Raw genomic sequence first — 20471 nt, forward strand, 5'->3', positions numbered from 1 at the left:
CACTTGAGAAAATGGTGGCCAGGGAGGTTAAGGTACTTGCCTGAGGTCCCACGGTCACGGAGAGGCAGAGTCAGGATCCAAACCCAGTTCTTGGTGTCGGTAGGCTCATTATAATGTATGTCCCCTGAAGCTAGAAGCACAGCTCCGCTCAGCAGCCGCGTGAGACCGTCTTGCCCAATCTCTCAGCCTGAGGCTGAAGAAACGAGAACGCTCGGAGAAGGCCGAGAGACAGTCCGGAGCAACTGGAATCAAGCTGGGGCCTGTGCCTCGGGCCTCCTCTTCTGCCTCGCCTGGCTTGGGGTGGCTCAGGCGCGCACCATCACAGGGACACGCTGGCCCTGACTCCGGGACCAGGAATCCCCGTGAGTGCGAAGCAGGGGCAGGAGCGGCCTCTCCGGTCACAGCTAAAGCGGCTTCACTCAGGCATCCTCCCAGCTCCGCTCCAGGTGTGTGCCAGGCCTTGGGGGGCGCAGCCCAGAACACAGGGCCCTGCCCTGCAGGCTGGTGGGTGACATTTTCCCTGCCACTGGGGAAATAGAAGCTCAGGGAGGCAACTTGTCCGAGGCCACACTGTGCTTGGTGGCAGAGCTGGAACAAGAACTCAGAGCAGACCCAGTGTTTTTCCTTTCCACAGGCGGCCATTGGCCAACGGAAAAGAGACTCCAGCAATGAAGACGGGGAACAGAACGGACAGTGACTGTGTCATTGAGTGTCCAAACCAAGACAATTTCGAGAGCGAAAGGGGATGCTATTAATAATTACACCGGGAAAGCAGGCCTACACCAGATTGTCCCAGGCAAACGAGGATGTGTGGTCACAGGACCCACGAGCCTGTGACGGGCCAGCCACAGTGAGAGCAGCTTTTGGTGTCACGGAATCCCCACATCAACCCTGAAAAGTGGATGCTGGTTTTAGATCTCCTCTGGACAGGTTCAGAAATTAAGGCTCGGGGGCTGAATAAAGATCCCAGAGCTGGCAGGCAGCTGTGAAAGAGGGATGAGTGTGTAAGATTTGGGGCCTGAGGGAAGACAGAAAGCAGGCCCTAGTCACTCAGTCTGGCCACCTGGGGGAGGAGTTATGGCTGCCGTGTGTCCATCATGATGGGCAGTAGCCATGGCAAGCTGGTTACTAAGTATATCTGATCTCCCCCCTCCCCACCGAGAAAGGAGACCACGGGTGGCCCAGGACAGCAGAATGCTCTGTGCGATGGGGGCCGGGGCAGGGAAGGGCTCGTGCATAGGCCCCTCATTCCTGGAGCTACAGGGGAGCTAGAAGGAGCCGCCGCCTGTGGCTTGGCCTCCCTGGGTGGCGGCCTCTGCGAGAAGGAAGTCCTCTGCTTCCTTCCTTTTTCTCCTAAGCAGATTTGAAAGCAACCACTCCGGGGTCTTAAGGGCAAAAGGGGGAGCTGAGAGAAGCAGTCACCTCCAACATGTTGGACAGAGGGCAGTATCCCAACCCAGACAGGGCCAGGAGAGGGACAGGAGCGAGGTGTGCAAGCCAGCGTGGGCAGACTCTGCCAGACCTGACCACGGGAGATCAGGCCAGCCTCTGTCTGCAGGACTGTGAGGGTCCCGAGGGTCTGCGGAGGCCCCCCAACAGTGCCTTTGGCTCTAGGCCTGGGTGCGCCAGCCCCACCTCCCAGGCCTCCGCTTTCTAACAGGAAGTGCCTTTCTCTTTCTATGCTTCCCCCCTTGGCCTGCACCCAGCTATCCCCGGCCCGAGTTGGGGTGACTTTCAGGAAACTCATTGTGAAAAACCCAACGACTCCCAACGGGCTGCCTCCAGCCACCTGGGGTGAGGTGCCAAGATGTGGGCAAGCAGGGCCACCGAGCTGTCAGCATGGCCCTGACTCCCTGAGGCCGAGGATCAAGGGTCCTGGCGGCCCCCTCCCCACGTGCCTCCCTCCCCCCTGCCCCCCGGGCACCACTGAAGGAGCTCCAGGCAGAAAGGGAAGACACAGGGCCTAAAGTGAGAGACTTAGAGGAATCGCAGAAGGCTTCCTGGAAGAAGTCACCTTGGATCCAAGGTGTGAGGGATGCTTGGAAGTAGCCAAAGAGATGGGAGATGTTTCAGGCAGAGGAAACAACTCCATGGGGAAGCCTAGAGGAATGGAGAGAAGACCAGTGTGACTGGGGCAGGCTTGGAGAGAGGGAAGAAGAGTAGCTGGCTGTAAAAGTCAAAGGCTTTGCAGACGTTTAAGATGGGAGGCAGAGGAGTGACCCCATCAGATTTGCCATGTAAAGATCCTTTGGACAGCTATGGAGGAAAGGACTGGGGCAGCAGTTCTCACCCCGGGATGATTCTGCCCCCAGGAAACACGTGGTCATATCCACGGACATTTCTGGTTGTCAAAACTGGGTGTGGGGGTACTATGGGCATCCATCACCATCCCAGGTGGAGGCCAGGCTTCTGCGAAACACCCTGCAAGGCCCAGAATAGTCCCCCTCCGCCCCAGCAAGCAATTATCTGACCCAAAACGTTGATGGTGCCCAGCTGGAGACACCCTAGATCACGGGAAAGCAAAAATGGCAGCAGGGGGAGTGCTGTGGACGTTAGTGCAGTGAGCCTAGCAGGAGAACACGGGGCACCAACGAGGGTATCAGCTGTGACAACAGAGAGAGCAGACAGATCCGAGCCAGTAGGACTTGGTGATGGGTTCCATGTGCAGAAGGAAGGAAGGAGCCGGCGCCCAGTCCCATCCATCCTATCCCCATAAGTCTTCTCACTTCTGTTTTGTCTTTTTCATTCCCACTGTCCTCTCCTGTGGACACATGCAGGAGCCCCCAGCTGGCATCTCTGGCCTCCAGGGACTCACTTCCACTCCATAACGATGCCAGAGTGATCTCTCAGATGCTCACCTCTGGTCAGTCACACCCTTGTTCTGGAACCTTCTGTAGCTCCCCAAGCCAGAGAAAATTAACTGACAAGACCTGCTTGGCATTCAAGTCCTACCCATCCTCCCTTACCCATCCCCAATCCCACATCTCTCGTGGCATACATTTTTGGTTGCTTATCCAAAATCCATCTCCTCATTTTCCTGGCTAACAGAACCCCAGTGTTGTTTGGTCATCTATCCCTGTCCTCACACATGCTTCCCTGGGCCAGTCCAATTCCAGCCTTGGAAACATGCAGAGAAGAAGAGGAGTGAGAACTCCAGGGAAGGTTTTTTGTTTTTTTTTTTTTAAGTTTTTATTTAATTTGGGGGGGGGGCATGAGCAGGGAGAAGGAGCTGCAGGCAGAGGAAGGAGAAGCAGGCTTCTCCCTGAGCAAGGAGTCCGATGCAGGGCTCAATCCCAGAACCCCAGGATCATGACCTGAGCTGGAGGCAGACGCATCACCGACTGAGCCCCCCAGATGCCCGAGGGGAGGCTTCTTTGCTGATACACAGATGTTCCTGTGAAGGGATAGTTCCTCGTCCTCTGCTAGACACTGTCATATTTACATGTGGCACCTGAATCTGCAGCAGCCCTCCTGTGGCCATGGAGGGACAGGCCTTGGCAAAATCTGGGAGGCGAGGATGGCAGAACAGGGGAGGGAAAGAACTTGCGTCCCTGGCGAGGTCGTGGAGCCATCGTATCGGCCAACCTAGAAGCGACCCGCCCCAGGACTTCTTTCCAGATGCAATGAGCTGGAGTTTTCTATTGCTTGTCGGTAGATCCTGATACAAACCCAAGTCCCTTCCTGCTTCTAGACTCATACTGTGCCTTCCGCTTCCACGCCATCCCTCATCCTGTTCCCTCTGCCCGTTTGTGAGACCTCGCCCCTCCCCTAAGGACCAACTCAAATGCCACTTCTGATCCTGCCTCGAACCCACTGACCAGAAGCAGCATCTCCGTCGTCAGCACGTGACCTGCAGCTTTGCCCTGGTGCGTATCGCTCTGCACCTGTCATTGGAGTCATTCGCCTTGAGCCTGGTGGCCACAGCTAGACTGTGAGCCCCGAGAGGATAGAGCCCACGCATTATTTATACTGGGAGCCCTCACAGCACCCTGAGAGGTAGCTACCAGCTTCTGCTGACCCCTATTCCTAACTGTGCTCATTTCCTTTTCCTACCATAACAAGTTATCACAGATTTAGCAGCTGAAAAAAACACAAAGTTATTATATCACAGTTCTGGAAGTCAGAAGTCTGAAACAGGCTTCCCTGGGCAGGACTGGGCTCCTTCCTAGAGATTCCAGGACAGAATCTGTTTCCTTGCCTTTTCCAGCTCAAGATCACATGCATTCCTTGGCTCAGGATTCCTTCCTCCATCTTCGGTACCATCAGTGACATCAACCCAACCTCTGCTTTCAGCATCACACCTTCTCTGACTCAGACCCTCCTGCCTCCCTCATATTAGAACCTCTGTGATTACATCAAGCCCACACGATCATCCGGGATAATCTCTCCATCTCAAGAGCCTTAACTTAATCACAGCTGCAAACTCCCTTTTACCATGTGAGGTCACATATTCACAGGTTCCAGGGATTAGGATGCGGACATTGGGGGCAGACGATTCTGCCTACCCCACCAACTAGAGCCCCAAGTTAAGCAGCCAGAAATGCATTAGAAGGACAGTAGTTCAACAGCATTAAATTAGAAGAGAGACCTCAGGGTCAATCCAGGTTCCTAAATATTATAATGCAAATTTCCACTTTGGCATTTCCCAGGATCTAACCAAGTTAGCTCAAGTCATAAAAGACTTGAACCCAGAATTGGGACAAATAAGGCAAAAGAGAGCTGAGGGACAGGGAGAACAGATGCAGGAGACTTAAAATATGAGACCCACCTCCTCCGGGTTGGGAGTGGTCGTCACACCAAGGATAGGTCCCAGGGGCCCCAGAAGAAGGAACAGCAAAAACATAGAGGCTGGGAACTCTTAGAGCCTGTGACACTCAAAATTTAGCTGTCCTCCATCCCACGGCCCCAAAGCCCTGCTGTCTGTTATCAAATAAATAAGGCCACCGTAAGGTGTTAGTGGCTGGTGACAAGTTGTTCTGTTATTCAGACTTTGGTAGGCGTTTTCTGGTAAACAAGAACCTTAGCCCAAGGAAGAAATCTCACGTGCTGGAAATTCAGTATCATAACAGGCTGACGGAGGAACCATCTGGCTGCCCCAGGGCGGCATACACGGTAGCGAGGCCCCACCTCGGTTGCCCTGGTCACGACTAAGAAGTGCTCCCTCCAGTGACTAATACGTGGTCCCTTTAGCGGACTTCTCCAAAGCTACTCCCAGGACTGCAAGCCCAGCGGCCATAGCCGCCAGCTCCCCTGAGTGACCCCAGCAAGGCCCAGCTCCTCTGTACCCTGAGAAGGCCTCTCTCTCCAGGAAAAAGAGAGGGAGACAGAGACAGTCAGCAGAGTTTTATAGAACTTAAAAGTGGTTACCATCAAAATAATCAAGGGCAAAGCAGGTCGTCTCCAATTCCCCTTTGAAGCGATTTCACAAACTGAATTCCTTCCCTTTGACCAACTTTCCCAATCCTCACATATTTACCTTGCGGGGGAGGCTGCTAAACCCCCCAGCCCTGTGGCAGTGCTCCACTCGACACGTCCCCCTGACAGCCACCCTCAGCTCTCCTCAAGAGCCAGCAACCCCTCCAGCAGAACACGGTGCCAAAGAGTGAGCAGAAATTCTCACCATCGCCCTCTGAGGGGGATCGGGCTCCCATTATACAGACGAGAAAACTGAGGCTCTGAAAAGTTAAAGAACTTGCCCAAGGTTCACAACAAGCTAGTGAAGCACGGGGCTGGTATTGGAGTCCAGGCCAGACGGCCTCCAGGCCCAGGGCTCTGCCCACCGCATCAGTGGTTCTCAGACTTTCAGCCTCAGGCACACTTTGCGCTATTAAAAATGACTGCGGTCCCCAGCAAGCTTTCATTTTTGTAGGTTATATCCATTCATATTTGCTCTATTAGCAATTAAAAATAAGGAAATGTTTATTAACTCACTTAAAATAACAATAATAAACATTTGGTAAACCTCAATGTTGAACTTGAGAGAAGACAGCTGGATTCCCGTATCTGCTTCCGCATTCAGTATTCTACAACATGCCATATGAGTTAGAGTCGAGGAAGAAAATCCTAGGACCTCACAAAAGCCCTGAAGTGTCCCTAAACAAGACTTTGAGAATCACTACACTATGTATCCTGCCTCGTTTCTGATGCTCCAAACTCAAGTTCCTAAAATGGGGCTTGCACACGGTAGATGTTTATTATGTCTGTTGAATGAATAAATGAGTAAGTCCAGGGCAAAGCTGAGTGACGAAAAAGTGGAGTCTTAGGTCCAAAAGCAGGTTTAGGCTTTCTCTGTGGGCTTCCATGACCCAGGCCCTGCTTTGCCAAGGGGTGAAGAAGGAGAAAGAAGAGTTGACAAAACTTTCTGAGTCAGAGTTGCTGTGAATGGTTGTGCAGGTTGTGGACTCTGCAAGAACATCAGAGATGGTAAGTGGAAGCAGGAGTCCAGACCATGTTCTGTTCACCAATCCTTATGCCCTGGAGCAGGGCTGAGGAAGGGTAGCATTTTTCTAAATTGCGCAGTGCCGCTGAGTGGGCCAACCACAGCCAAGGCCTCATCCCATAGGTGTGAGCCCCCCCAAACACATCCAGATATAGCAAGGGGTGGGTAAGTCCCCAGTTCTTAGCGAGGGTGGCAGGTGATTCTGTAGCCAGGCAGGTAGGACTACAGAGACTGGACATGAATCCTTATTTTAGCATCTCTTACATAGCATGGAACTCCCTCTGAACTCACGACAAACCCACACAGCCAGGGGCTCTGGTAGGTACCCACACAGATCGGCACCCACTGTCCATGCAGCCCTGAACACGAGAAAAGGACATCAAGGAACTAGCAGGCTGCTAGCCTTTCTGGTACTGCAGGGGTTCTCAACCCTGGGGTATTAATTGCCAATGTCTGGAAACATGTTGTTGTCACAGCTTGGTGGGGCAGGGAGCGGGGGGGGGACAAGGAGTGCTACTGGCATCTAGCGAGCGGGGCCTGAGGACACGTCTCAACATCCTGCAATGCACAGGACAGCCCCACCAGCCAAGAATATCCACCCGAAATGTGAATAGCACTGAGGCTGAGAAAACATACTGCAATGAAAATACGGGTTCTGAGCTCGGAGGTCCTGGGTTCGAATCCCAGCTCGGCCACTATCTCATTCCGTAAGTAGGGGTGGGTCCCTTAACCGGCTGTCGTCTTCTGGGAAATGGAGGAGGAATACCTACCCTGCACGACGGTTGTGAGGATAAACCAGGGGAGTGCCTGCCCTCGCCAGAGGACAGTTGCCGTCCCTCTACTCAAGCAAGCTAGTGGTCACAGTGACAGTAACAACCTGGTACCCAGAGTCTCTCACTGGCTGGCACTCTGCTGGCTGCCTGGTGAATGGCATCGGTCTCTGCTTCCTCTCAGGAAGCTCAGGGCCCGGCAGCCAAGGAAAGTTCCACGATTGCAGCTATTTAAGTCGGCAAGCATGTGAACAGAGACTGGAATGTCCAAAAATAAGAATGTTTATGGGCGGAAAGGTTTTTTTTCTCTTTTTTCCAAAAAAAGAAATCTTTAATGTTATTTTTATGTTGTTTTCCCATCAAAAGGAGAAAGAAGGGATGGGGAAAGAATTCAACTTGTTTTTTAAAAAATAAAACATGTAAAGGATTGAATATGAACACAAGTGCCCTTCATCTTAGGCCTTCACGGTGGTCTGGGCAAAAATCTAATATCCGTACTTCGAATCATTTTCTACGCATCGCAAAGGCAGGTGCTGGATCTTTTGTAAAGTGGAGAATAGTACCCTTTATGCGTCTGCCCTGGGCATCTGCATTTCATTTTGTATAAAGCTGGACCCTCCTGCAGAAGCCAGGTGCCCTCTAAGTGTTGATGACGGGTAGCAGGTACGTGTGGTGGGTGGGGACAGTCAGAGAAGACTTCCTGGAGGAGGCAAGATCTGAGCCACATTTGTGAAAGCCGGCCTCAGTGGGGAAGAGGGAAGGCCACCTGAGGGATGGGATGTCATGTGCCAAGGCTCAGGGACAGCAGCCCCAAGGAGACCCACCCTGGGAAGGCCTTGGAAGATCACTCTGAGCAAGGTCCTCCCAGAGCTGCCTGGGCTCCAAACTCTCAGGTAGAAAAGCCAGTGGGCCAGGTGGAAATGAGTCCCCAAAGTTTCCTCACCGCCATACCCTCAGCTGGTTCATGGCCTACCGCCGGGAAGCAGGGTGTTCTCTTTCTCACACTCACAGCGCCCCATGCCCACCCCCTCCAGGAGGCTCCAGCCCTGGGGATTCTCTACCTCCCACCCAGCAGGCCCTGGGCCCTCCTCTGCCCACCAAGGCCCACACACACCGCAAGCTGTGCCCTCCTGGACACCTCCCCTCCCCTCTCCGATGACATTCACCTTCAAGGGCAGTTGGAAGGAACCATGAGGAAAGTGCTAGACACCCTGCCTAAACCCACTCCTTCTTAAGGAAGAGTGCGACCAGCCTCCTTCCCACACCCCCACCCCTTCCGGGCGGCCTCCTCTCTGCTTTCAGGGGTTTCTGCCTTGCAGGGGGACAAATGCCAAGCCCCACCCTACATGCTCTTTTGAGAAATCCTGCCTGAAACACAAAAAGAAGCGACCCAAGACTTAAAAGCTTATACAAGATCAAGTTTCTGGTCAAGGCAGCAATGAGGGAAGCCGACTTTGAATATCCCTCCCCTCCTTGTTGAACCTACCACACCTCGCACACATACACACGTATAATAACAAAACCCCCTTCGCCACGTCCCTCCTGAGCCCGGGCCCTGTGCTGAGCGTTTATACACAGTGGTGCACGTGGCCCTTCTCCCACTTGGGGCAGCACTAGAGTTTGGCCGACCCACACTGACCCCCACCTCCTTCTCCCATGTCCTCCTTTAGTAGAAAGGTGGGAAAGGCAAGTAATCAACTTCCCCATCTTCTCTGCAGCTCAGGGGTTACCATATGGCACAGTCATGACCAGCGAAATCTAAGCAGAAGTCGGCCGGGAAGGGGGAGGCATCTGGGAAAGTTTATGACTTTCCCAATAAAAAGTCAGCAGCCCCAGCTGGTGTGATGGCTCCCTCCTTCCTCCTGCATGGCCCATGGGCATGGTGCCTCGAGGCCCAACAGTCGTCTCTCAACCAGAAGGGCCGACAAGTCAACACACCAAGATGGCAGAGCGCAAAGATCACAAAAAGCTCGGATCTGGATCACATTGTTGTTGAGTTTCTGCACCAGCTCTTGCCTGCCCATCTCCGGACCTCTTGCCTTGTGAGAAAAAAGTAATTCCCTCATTGATTTAAACTGCAGTAAGTTTTCTATTACTTGTCCTGAGACACACTCTTAATACATTATTCAAATTGTAATCTACGCTCCAACCAAAACACACAGACAAACCCAAGTCCCACCCCAGCACTGTCCCTTAATGCCATTAACCTAGGCAAGCCCTTCCCTACCTCCCGAACCACCCAAACGGCCCACCCTAATCCCAGCACCTGCACGTGCCCCCAAACCAAACACCCTTCTCCACAGGGAGTGGAGGGGCTCCTTCCGTCATCCACCCCCCATGACACCCACCCCACCTTCCGGCCTGGAGCTATCCCATCCTCCCTCAACCTCCCCCCTCGCTGGGTCTCATTGACTACCTCCACCATCCTGCAGTTCCTTTGGGAAGAGAACTGATTTCTCCCAAAGGCCAGTAAGAGTCAGGTCAGGTTTCTATTTTCTGAGTCAGGACAGATTTCCTTGTCCACCTGAGATCACGTACCCCTCCCAACCCACAGTGCAGAAAAACTCCTCTCTGTGTGAAAAACAAAAAACAAAACAAAATAAAAAAATAAAAAAACCTTTTGCCTTCTCTTTAAGAACTTTACTTCAAAACACTGGACCATGTCCATCATTTGACAAACATGGCATTGGGCAATATCTCCAGGGGCCACGAGAGACACTCGGGGAAGGTCCTTCCATGTAGGGGGAGCAACCAGAGTTACAAAGGGCTTGGAAGTGGCCAAGCCAGGGTCACTCACTTAGGTAGGCGGGAGACAGAGGAACTGGAGAAGAAAGAGGAGGAAGGGTCCACACACTCAGACTCAACACCTTTCGCTCCAAGGCCACTGCCCTGAGGAGAGCAGGAAGTGCTGCTGCCCTCAGGGTATGATGGCGGGAGGTTGGCGCCAGCCTCACCTGACCACGGAGGCTCACCTACACACCCCATCGCTCCAGATCCAGATCCTGAACCGCTAGCCGTCTATGCTGTGATTTTGTTACGCACCCACAGCTCTGCCTGCTAATGCAGAACTGGCTTGTGGGCGCAGACCCAGGCCAGGAAGCCCTGAAGAGGGGGATGGAGACCAGGACAGAACCGGGACAGAATCCCAGTGACATCCCTTCCAAGTTGCATGATCTTGGGCAGGTTACTAACCTCCCTGGCTCAGCTGTACCTTTTCTAGAATTGGGATAATGCGCATAGTAGGTACTTCCTAAAACTATAGTTTGAAAATGCAATGGGATTAGAAGAGACCCTGCAAAGAGCACCTCGTGCATGTGGGTACCTAGATGCTGGGATGGGGGACAGGCACCGGGGGCGGCAGGCAGAAGGGTCTCCTCCTCCCCAGGAGACACCTGCCTTCAGCCTTCTGAGGGCTGAGACAGGCAGACGGCTGGGGAGCCGGAGTCACCAGGTTAAAATGTCTCGCCCACTTACACTCGCAGATTAACGACAGAAAACGTGTAGGAATTAAGAGCTCACACCAGGATTCCTCTGAGAGAAACAACTGTCTTTGTTCAGGGTGTGGGGGGAGGAGAATTATAAATACCTTGCTGGGTACGTGGGAGGCAGGGTGAGGCTGGGAGGGCCCATGGGAACCTCTTGATGGTGGCTGTCAAACTCAGTGGCATCACAGCCCGTGGTCAGAAATACTTCTAACACAGTAACCCAGTAGCCACGTGTACAGAGTGACCTGCATGTGTGTGCACGTGTGCGCACACACACACATGCACACATACACACACGCACACATATATGCACAGGAAAAAAAACGGAAGAGATGGACTGGAGTTTGGGTTTGGGATGTCTGTGGTAGTTTCATCTGGATCTCAAGCAGCAGGATGGCCCCTGGTGACAAGTGGGTTTCGTGTGCAAGAACAGAAAGAAGACACTCCCAGCTCTCCCTCAACCGCCCCCTGAGGGCTGTGTCTCTGTGTGTGTAACCCTTCGCCATGTATCTGTTGCTGGGAGTCTGGGGGAATTTGTGTCTGCGTGCCTCTGTGTCTATGGGTCCCTCTATCTGTGTGGCTGTCACTGTCCACCCCTGCAGGCCACGAAGGAAGAAACACAGCCACCTGTGGCAGGTTCCAGGGTTCATGCTCTGTGTTTCCTGGGTCCTGTGTCACGGGATTAAGAGAAGCCTGGGCAGAATCCTGGCTTCCCTCTGGAATCAGAGCTGGAAAGACCTTGGAAATATGTTGGCCCAAGAATATTGAAATGGGGTAAACAGGATGCGTATTACAGGAGGGCAGAGAAGCTATGGAGAAGGAGAAAGAGAACGGAGTCAGAAGTTCTAGAACTGAGCTCTCCAATACAGCAGCCACGAGTCATTGAGACCAGTTAGCCCTAGAAATGTGGCAAGTCCAAACTGAGAAGTGCTGTAGTATAAAATACACCACATATTTAAAAGACTTAATATGATTGAAGAATGTAAAATTGCTCAATAATTTTTATATTGATTGCATGTTAAAATGATTATATTGGGGGTATATTGGGTTAAAATATATTATTAAAGTTAACACTACCTATTTATTTTCACTTTCTTTAAACGTGACTACGAGAATCAAATTGTGTATGCAGATCCCATTTCTGATTCACTTTCTATTTCTATAGGACACACAGAATCTTGTACCAGACATTTAACTTCTCGGAGCCTCAATTTTCCCAACGGCACAATGGGTGTGATAATGCCTATCTCTTGGAGGTGTAGTGAGTATTCACAGAGAGGACAAATGAAAGCACTTTTAAATCCTAAAGAACTCTTCAGATGAGGGGGTGGGTGGTGGTGGTAATTCATGGCCCAGAGAAAGGGTTAGAATGGATAAAAGATTGGATAGTTTGACCTTCAGGCAAACACCAAGACCAGCCCTTAGAGTAGGCAGGGCGTATGGCTATCTGCTCACCATGGTTTTGGTGCTAGACAATGAATGACCTTCCAGCCCCGATCACACCCCATAGACCCATTACCCTGACCAACCCTTTCAAAAGTCCTTTCAGCAACTTGCCTATGAGCCAGACCACATTATCCTCACCCTCCACAAGTCTCAACTACCCCTCCAGCCTCCTCTGATCTCCGGCTGTCTCTCTCCAAGGGCAGCATGAAGCTTTCCTCCCCAGGGCATTCATTCTTAAAAGGACCATTTGTCATCTGAGTGGGATTTCCCAACTATGCTTTTTCTCTGTTCTTTCACAGAGACCCAGGGTCCCAAGGGTTCTAAAAAGAGGGAGATGACCCCAAACTTGGCCTGGGGGGACCAGCCCCTTCCTGGGACCATCACCCAGGGCCATCCCTGTTGCAACGGTGGTCTCGTAACAATCGCTTACAAACCGGGTTAGGCAAGCTGCTTTTGCGTGATGGGGCTATCTTGAGTAAACAGCATCCTATGTCCCCTGCCGGTCACTTGCTCAAGACATTGCTGGACATTGCATTAGAGTCACTGACACACAGAGTTTTGAAAATGAAAACAGGCCCTCTGGCTTATGATCAGATAGCGTTTAACTCATTCATGGTTGCGCCAGGTTTTCCAAGGCCCTGGGGCCACAGAATGGATCCTGCCACAATGTAGTCAGAGGATGGTGGAGACAGTTGGAGACTCAGGCCACATACAGGATGAACAGGCCAGTTGGGGTCTATATCACCTTGGCCCCTGGAACCCCCACGTGTGCCTCTGGGGCTGTTTAGCTCATTGGGCTAAACCTGAGACCCAGGTTCAACCTCTATGGGGTTGTTCATTCCAGTCCATCAGTTTTGCCCCTTATTCTGGAAATCTTTCCTACTGATGGAGATCCTGAGTTGAAAGGAGAGGATAAGACATACTCCAGGCATCTATTACTACATAACAAACCAGCTTCAAACATAGAGGCGTGAAACAATAATGACTAATGATTCCTCACAGTTCTGCTAGCTGGCTAGACAGTTTCTCTGCTGGTTGCGTCTGGGCTTCAGGCCGCTGTGTTCAGTGGGAGGTCAGTTGACGTGGAAAGTCCAAGATGGCCACCCTTGCGAGTCTCAAAGGTGGCTCTGGGCCACTAGCTGGGGCACCCCAGTTCTCTTCCACATGGCTTCTCGTCTTCCAGTTGGCTAAGTGGTTTCCTCACACGGTGGTCTCAGGAGAGTGTCCCAAGGGGCAAAGGTGAAAGCCACAAGGCATGTGGAGACCTGGGCGCCAGAATTCACACAACCTCGCTTCCACCACATTCTGCCGGCCAGAGACACTCACAGGCCAACGCAGGTTCAAGGGGTCGCAGATTAGACTGTGCCTCCTGGTTGGAGTTGCAGCAAAATACGTTTTTCAGTCTACCACAAGGGGAGAAACTATGAATGTCTTCATGGAAAACTTTCCCCACCCCCAGAAAATTATTTGGCAAAGTTATATTGTCTGATTCAAAAACCAACGCTCCCAGATGGACAAAGAACTTTCGTCTGATTCATGAATACGTGTGCGAAGACAAGCCGATGGGCTCACACCGAGGTATCCATGGAGTTATACTCGAGTTCTAACTTATCGCATTGAGTTCTTCAGCCCTGGCTGAACATTAAAGTCGCTTGAGAGGTATTTCCAAATCCCAGCTCCCTGGGTCCCACCCAAGACTCCTGGCTGGGAACTGTGATTAGGGATAGGGCCCGAAGGGGGTGCTGGGCCTGGTGATGTGCATTTTCAAGAGCTCTCTCAGTGATTCTGATCCACAACCAGGATTAGCTGGATTAGCAAACAAGCTTTATGGGAAAGAAGATCGAGACAGGGTATCTAGACGAATGGGACATACGCCTAACTTTTATACACAGGCTTCTCTTGAATCCAGCCTAAGAGGTTATTGTTGGAGCTAGCAGAGTCTAACGCTGGGGTCTGGAATGAAACGAGGTGCGTCCCTGCTCTCAAATGAGAGCTGACACTCTCCGTCTGCCAAGCTCTGTTCTGTAGACTGTCCATGCATCACCTCATTTAATCCCCACCGCTCCTGGAGATGGGTACTATCATGAGCCCCATTTTACAAACAGGGAAGCCAAGGTTCAGAGAGGTTATGTGGTTTGTCCCAAGTCACACAACCAGTAAAGAGGGAGAAGTGGAATTCAAACCCAGGCCACCTGGCTTCAGAGTCCTTGCCCTTAACCTCTGGACCACCTGTACTGCTCAGAGCACATCGTCCAGGACAAGGAGGCTGAGAATCCACTAGGTCAGGCTATGAGCATGCGGGGCAGGAAGGAAAAAAGGCACGAGGAGTTTGGGGTCTCTGCTTTCTCTGGTTCACTCACTGTTTTTTTATTTTTTAATTCAATTAATTAACATACAGTGTATTATTAGTTTCAGAGGTAGACTTTAGTGATTCATCCGTTGTATATAACACCCAGTGCTCATTATGTCATGTAATCCCCATCACCCTGCTACCCCATACTTCCACCCCTCGCCCTCCAGCAACCCTCAGTTTGTTTCCTATATTTAAGGGTGTCTTATGGCGGGGCGCCTGGGTGGCTCAGTCGGTTAAGTGTCTGCCTTCGGCTCAGGTCATGATCTCAGGGTCCTGGGATGGAGCCCCTGCTCAGAGGGGAGTCTGCTTCTCCCTCTTCCTCTGCCTCCTCCCCCCTGGCTCATGCTCTGTCTCTCTCTCTCTCAAATAAATAAATAAAATCGTAAAAAAAAAAAAAAAAAAGAGTCTCTTATGGTTTGTCTCCCTCTCTGATTACGTCTTGTTTTATTTTTCCCTCCCTTCTTCTACGCTCCTCTGTTTTGTTTCTTAAATTCCACATATGGCACTCACAGTTCTTAAACCAGTGGCTCTCAACTCTGCACAGTAGAATCACCTGGGGAGCTCTTTTAAAATAGAGATGCCCTGCTCCCCCAAAGATCTTATCTACCTGCTCTGGGTGTGGCCCAGTCATCGGTTTGGTTTTGTCTTTTAATCTCCCCAAGGGAACTCCAGTGCACAGAGTTGAGAACAAAGGGTCTGGGAATGGCTTATTCCCGGCAGGGAGGATGGCGGTCCCCGCGTCAGCAACACCTGTGACCACCACAGCTCCTGAACTTCCTAAAAATCAAACAAGCTGACGCGAAAAGGGGGCCTCTGGATGAAGTGGACAGATGTCCCCACACGACGTTGTGCAGTGGCGATAAATGGGTAGCTTGGAAATGACCCAGACGCCCCACCCCAGATATTCTGATTGAGCTGGTCTGGGACGGGGTGGGGCGTCTTTGTCTCTCATACTCATCCCCCCACGTTGATTCTAATGTGCACCCAGTTTGGAAACGACTGATCCAGCCCTAGACACTCCCTTTACAGACGAAGAAAACAAGGCTCGGAGAGAAGTGACTTGCCGGAGGTCCCACAGCCCGCTCGCTCTAGTGGCAGAACTAGAGGCCAAAGCTCCCGACCAGTGCTCTCTTCATGCTGTTGCCCCTTCGAGTTTGCAAAAGTATTTCATACATGTTACCTACTTGGTCTATACCTTGCCACACTGTGTTGCTTCCTGTCACCATCCTCTCATTTCACAGAAGATGAAAGAAGGCCCAAAAGAAAGAGGGCCCAAAGAAGGAACATCACCTGCCCCAAGCCAGCCAGTAAGAAACCAGAGAAGAGCTCAGGTCTCCTGACGGCAGATCAGGGATATGGCCACACTTCTAGAAGCCCGAGACCAGCCTTCTACCTGTCAAGTTCCACCAGCATGCGGGCTTCTCCTGAGCCTCCACACCATGAACCGAAGATTTGTACATGCCCGAGGACAAGCTGTGCAGAAATCGGTGGACAGCCGCCAGGTGCGTGGGAAGCTCAACTCAGTGGTCATCCCTGACCCCCTGTTCGAAACACACTGAACTTGCCCGTTTATAATGTGTTTGCATCTATTGCTTCCAAGATGTATTAATGACAAGCCCCATTTTACCAAAGGGCAGACTGAGGCTCAGAGAGCTTTCAGAACTTTGCCCCAGAACCAAAGCCAGACCCAGACCCAGAACTGGCTCCATGGGCTCCCAGTCCAGTGCCCAGGCCACTTGAGGCCAGGCCCTGAGCCCTGGGCCTGGGTTCACCTGCCTTGTGCTTTGTGGAGTTCTGCCGCAGCCTGAACAGGGGGCAGGAGTTGCACAGAACCAGTGCTCAGGGACGGGGGTGGGGAGGTGGGAGGGCTGGGGCTCCCATCTGACAGTCCTGGTTTCTGGTTACTCGTCGCCAAAAGACAAACAGTCCCCAAAGTGGTAGGTGCAGAAGCCAGATCTCACTTTTGACTTTAGGGGAAGGTGATTTCTCCCTGCTTCTAGTCTGACCAATGGAGGATGAGGGAGATTAAAGGCCTGCTTTCCTCTCGTCCACACCTCCTGACAGTGGCCAGACAGGAAGCTGTATCTTCAGGAAGGGCCCAGGATGGGTGCTTATTTGTTTTGCTTATAGGCACTGATGTAATTCTCCCCTGGGCGCTCTGAAATATTTACTCATTTCAGTTGTCACAACAGCTCTATGAGGAGGACACTGCTGTATCCCCACTTTAGAAATTAGCAAATGAGGCACAGAGAGGTTAACTGACTTGCTCAACAGCACACAGCTAAGAAGAGGTAGAGCCGGGATTTGAACCCAGGATTTGACTCCAGAATCCATGTTAGGATTACCACAGTTTACCGAGCAACACTTGCATGGGTTTCTGGTAGTGGTTCTGAGCACAAGGCAAAGCAAGACCTCACAGCCCACAGGTTCTTAAATCTAGAAGGAGACAGTGCAAAGACTAAGCATTTTCAAGGGCTGTTGAAATGCTTGGGGGTCCACACAGATGCCCGTTTCAGGACCTGGCTATTGCTTTCCACCTTCCTTCTCATGCACTGCTGTGCTTGGAGTCTGCCCACAGCCCGTGCCAGCCCCAGCTGCTGGCACGGTAATACCCCATTGTCCAGGAGGGAACACTGAGGCTGAGAGAGGACACGTGTGACTTGCTCAAAGTCACAAAGCTGATAAATGGCAGAGCTTGAAAGAAGCCCTCAGCTTCTGCCCCTTGCTTCATTCGATTCTTTCCAGGACTGTCAAAGGGATTCGCCAGGAACTGCAGCCACCTTCATGGGAAAACTAAGATCAAGGTCATGGGATAAGTATGACAGTTCAGCCTCTTAACTTCTGACAGTTAACTCTTCCTCCTCCTGCTCCCACCACTGGTCTGTGTCTGTTGCCAGCCATTTCATCCCTCCGTTTCTGGAATGGGGAAGCACACCTTAACCTGCTGAAACCTGCTCCATGCTGAGTCCAATACCTCCAGATGGCCCAATGGATGCTCGCTCCCAGAGGGAAGAAGTCAAGTCTTAGCTGCTCGCGATCTTAGGGCTTAAGATGTCCAGAGTGCCAACTCCTTCACCTGCCCCTCTCGAAACGTCCGGAGAGTCAGTTCTACCCTCCTGGGTGGGTGGTGGGCCTCATCATCAAGGGAGGGGACTGGATGTGGATGGATGGCGCCGTGTTCTAAGGGAGCCAGTGCCCAGCAAGGCCAAGCGCGGAGATCTCAGGAATAGCAATAGCTAACATGGGCCAGGCATTGCCCTAAGGATTCGAAGCCTGGCATCCATGGGAGCTGTGGCCCTTTAGAGCACTTAGATGTCCGCTGCCCTCAGAGGCAGGGGCACCGAGGATCACTTGTCACTGAGGCTGGCAGGGCATGTGGCTGTGGTCAGAGGGGCTGCTGGGGTCCAACCACAGTCCTAAATCCCAGGCCCTGCCCCCCACGCACCCTTTCCCAATCTCCGTTTTGCAATCAGTTAGTCTGACCCAGTAAACATCCACGGCTGGAGCACAACCCATTTTCCTGACCCTTTTCTATGTGTTTCAGAGAAGAGCCGGGGGAGGGGGGTTTTGAGGGGAGGAGGTGCCCCAGCCATCAGACAGGAAGCCAGGAGAAGGCCAGCGGGTGTTGGTCGGGCAGCCCAAGCACCTTGCCAGAACTTCCAGACTGGCCCAAACTCAGGCAAGAAAGGGCATCACTGGAGAGGAAAGTGGACAGCACTCTGTTGCCATGGTTTTATGTGGAGGAGCGGGGAGGGGGGGGGGCTGTGCGTCAAAGTTCAGAGAAATATTTCTCACTGCCTCCTGCTTGCTGTGCAACCTTAGGCAAGTCTCTAAACATCTCTGAACCATTTTCCCTTCAGGAAGGTAGTACATAATCCTGGCCCTCCTTCTGCTTCACAGGATTAATGATTCTTTACAAGGAGTCATATGAGCCGTTTGCCTCACCAAGAGGCCATACTTCTCTCATTTTATTCCCATGAGAGGCTGTGGGGTATACAAGGAGTCCTAGATCTTCCTCACAGTGCAGTTGAGGAAACGGAGGCACAGACAGGCTTATTACCTCCACCCAATGCTTGATAAGTACCTACAGGTCTGTGCTCAGGAGATGGGAGACTTTGGGGGAGCCTAGAAAAGAGCAGATGATTTGCCCGAGGCACCAGGTAAGGAACCTCCAGGACCAGACCCCGCTCTGAATGTTCCCGCCTTCCAGCAACCCTGAGTTCCGAAGAGAAGAGAAAGATGCCTAAGGCCCGCTGGAACCCATCCACGCCTCCTGTGGGCCCCATCCACCTTCCCCCTGTCTCCCCAAGCGCCTGGACTGCTCTAACACAAGGACGTCTGGCCCTCCGTAGAGGCTTGCATGCTCCTTGCATGTGTGCGTGCGTGCAGGAACGGATTGCAGCAAGGGGGAGTGCAGGAAGGGCATTCTAGGTAAAGGAAATTAAGTCAACAAAGGTATGGAGATGGGAAAGCCAGAGCCCGCTCTGTAGCATTCCCCACCACCTCTCTCCAGAAGGCCCTCGGGCCCCTTCCCTTGAACTGCTCTGTGCGATTGCCTTAAAAAGTCAAGGACGTGGCTAAGGAAAAGCAGAGAGGTAAGACCGGTCAGGGCCTCTGCTGAGAAAAGGAGCTACGTGGTGTGGCTGATTGCTGCCTCCCTTGCCATGTGCCATTTTTTCTTCTTTGGACATGAGAAGGAGGGATAGATTCAGAATTTCTGGATATTGATCTAGAAGTTTCTATGAGCCTGCTATCAGGGAATTTACATACATATTACATTACCTTTTTCCCCAAAACGTCACTGAGGTTGGCAGGACTTTTAAAAACCTGATTACTGTTATTAATATAAAAGTAATACATGGTGGGTTGTTCAAAAAATCCTAATCAGGAAATGAATGAAATGCCAAGTTAAAGGAAGAAAGTGCCATGCCCACGCCATCAACCCCTCAGCCGGATGATGAAAGCAGCATGTGTGTGTGTGTGTGTGTGTGTGTGTGTGTGTGTGTGTGTGTGTGTGTTCTCCTTGCTCCTGGCTCCTGACATGGGCCCTCCTCTCCCCAGCACCATCCCCCGCTCACCCCCACCCGGGGAGGATCACGATGGTCCCTAACTGGTACCATGGCCGGCCCCCACTTCCTCCATCTGCAGAGCAGGTGGCCCGCTCCCAGCAACCAGCAGAACCTTGCAGCTCTGACATCACTGCATGCTGTTTTTCCAACAGGGAGTCTCAACCCATTAACCAGTCAGGAAACCATTTCAGGGGTTTATGATTAGCAATGCTCTATATAAAATAGAAGGTAATAGAAAACATCAAGACGGCATCATCGGAACGCAGCTATAGCTTTGGCCCAAGGGGAAAACTGAGGCCCAGAGAACAAAAAGCACACCCCAAGGTCACAGCAAATTCTGTCCGGGTATCTGGGTCGGGATCGCACATCCATTCCTTCAGTATTTATCGCACACCTACTATGTAGTTCCAGGGATCAAGGAGTCTTTGGTTCAAATAAGCAGATATTTGTCAAGAATAATTAATCCTAAATAATACTGTATGAACTCTAAAAAATGCACAAAGTGTCTAAAAATGCCAGGTGAGATCAATCAGAGAGAGAAAGACAAGTACCGTATGATCTCACGTCTGTGTGGAATCTGAAACAAATGGACTCAGGGCGCCTGCGCGGCTCAGTCGGTGAGGCGTCTGCCTTCAGCTCAGGTCCTGATCCCAGGGTCCTGGGATCGAGTTCTGCATTGGGCTCCCTGCTCAGTGGGGAGCCTGCCTCTCCCTCTGCCTCTGCCTCTCCTCCCTGCTTGTGCTCTCTCTTTTAGATAATCTTTTAAATAAATAAATAAATAAATAAATAAATAAATAAATAAATAAATAAAAGAAATGAACTCACAGAAACAGACCAGATTAATGGTTGCCAGGGTGGGAAAGTAGGGAAAAGGGGTGAAGGTGCCCAAAAGGTACAAACTTCCAGTTG

The 20471-nt window shown here is 51.7% G+C and overlaps 1 long non-coding RNA gene across 1 annotated transcript in view; it reads right to left on the minus strand.

The window, feature by feature from the left end:
- LOC123797706 (uncharacterized) overlaps positions 1-20471 on the minus strand; it is a 162077-nt gene that overhangs the window by 109825 nt on the left and 31781 nt on the right. The gene's annotated exons all lie outside the window — the stretch shown is intronic.

This window comes from Ursus americanus, chromosome 9 (assembly GCF_024610735.1).
Source record: "Ursus americanus isolate L20-20 chromosome 9, mUrsAme1.1.p, whole genome shotgun sequence".
In the NCBI taxonomy this organism is placed as follows: domain Eukaryota; kingdom Metazoa; phylum Chordata; class Mammalia; order Carnivora; family Ursidae; genus Ursus; species Ursus americanus.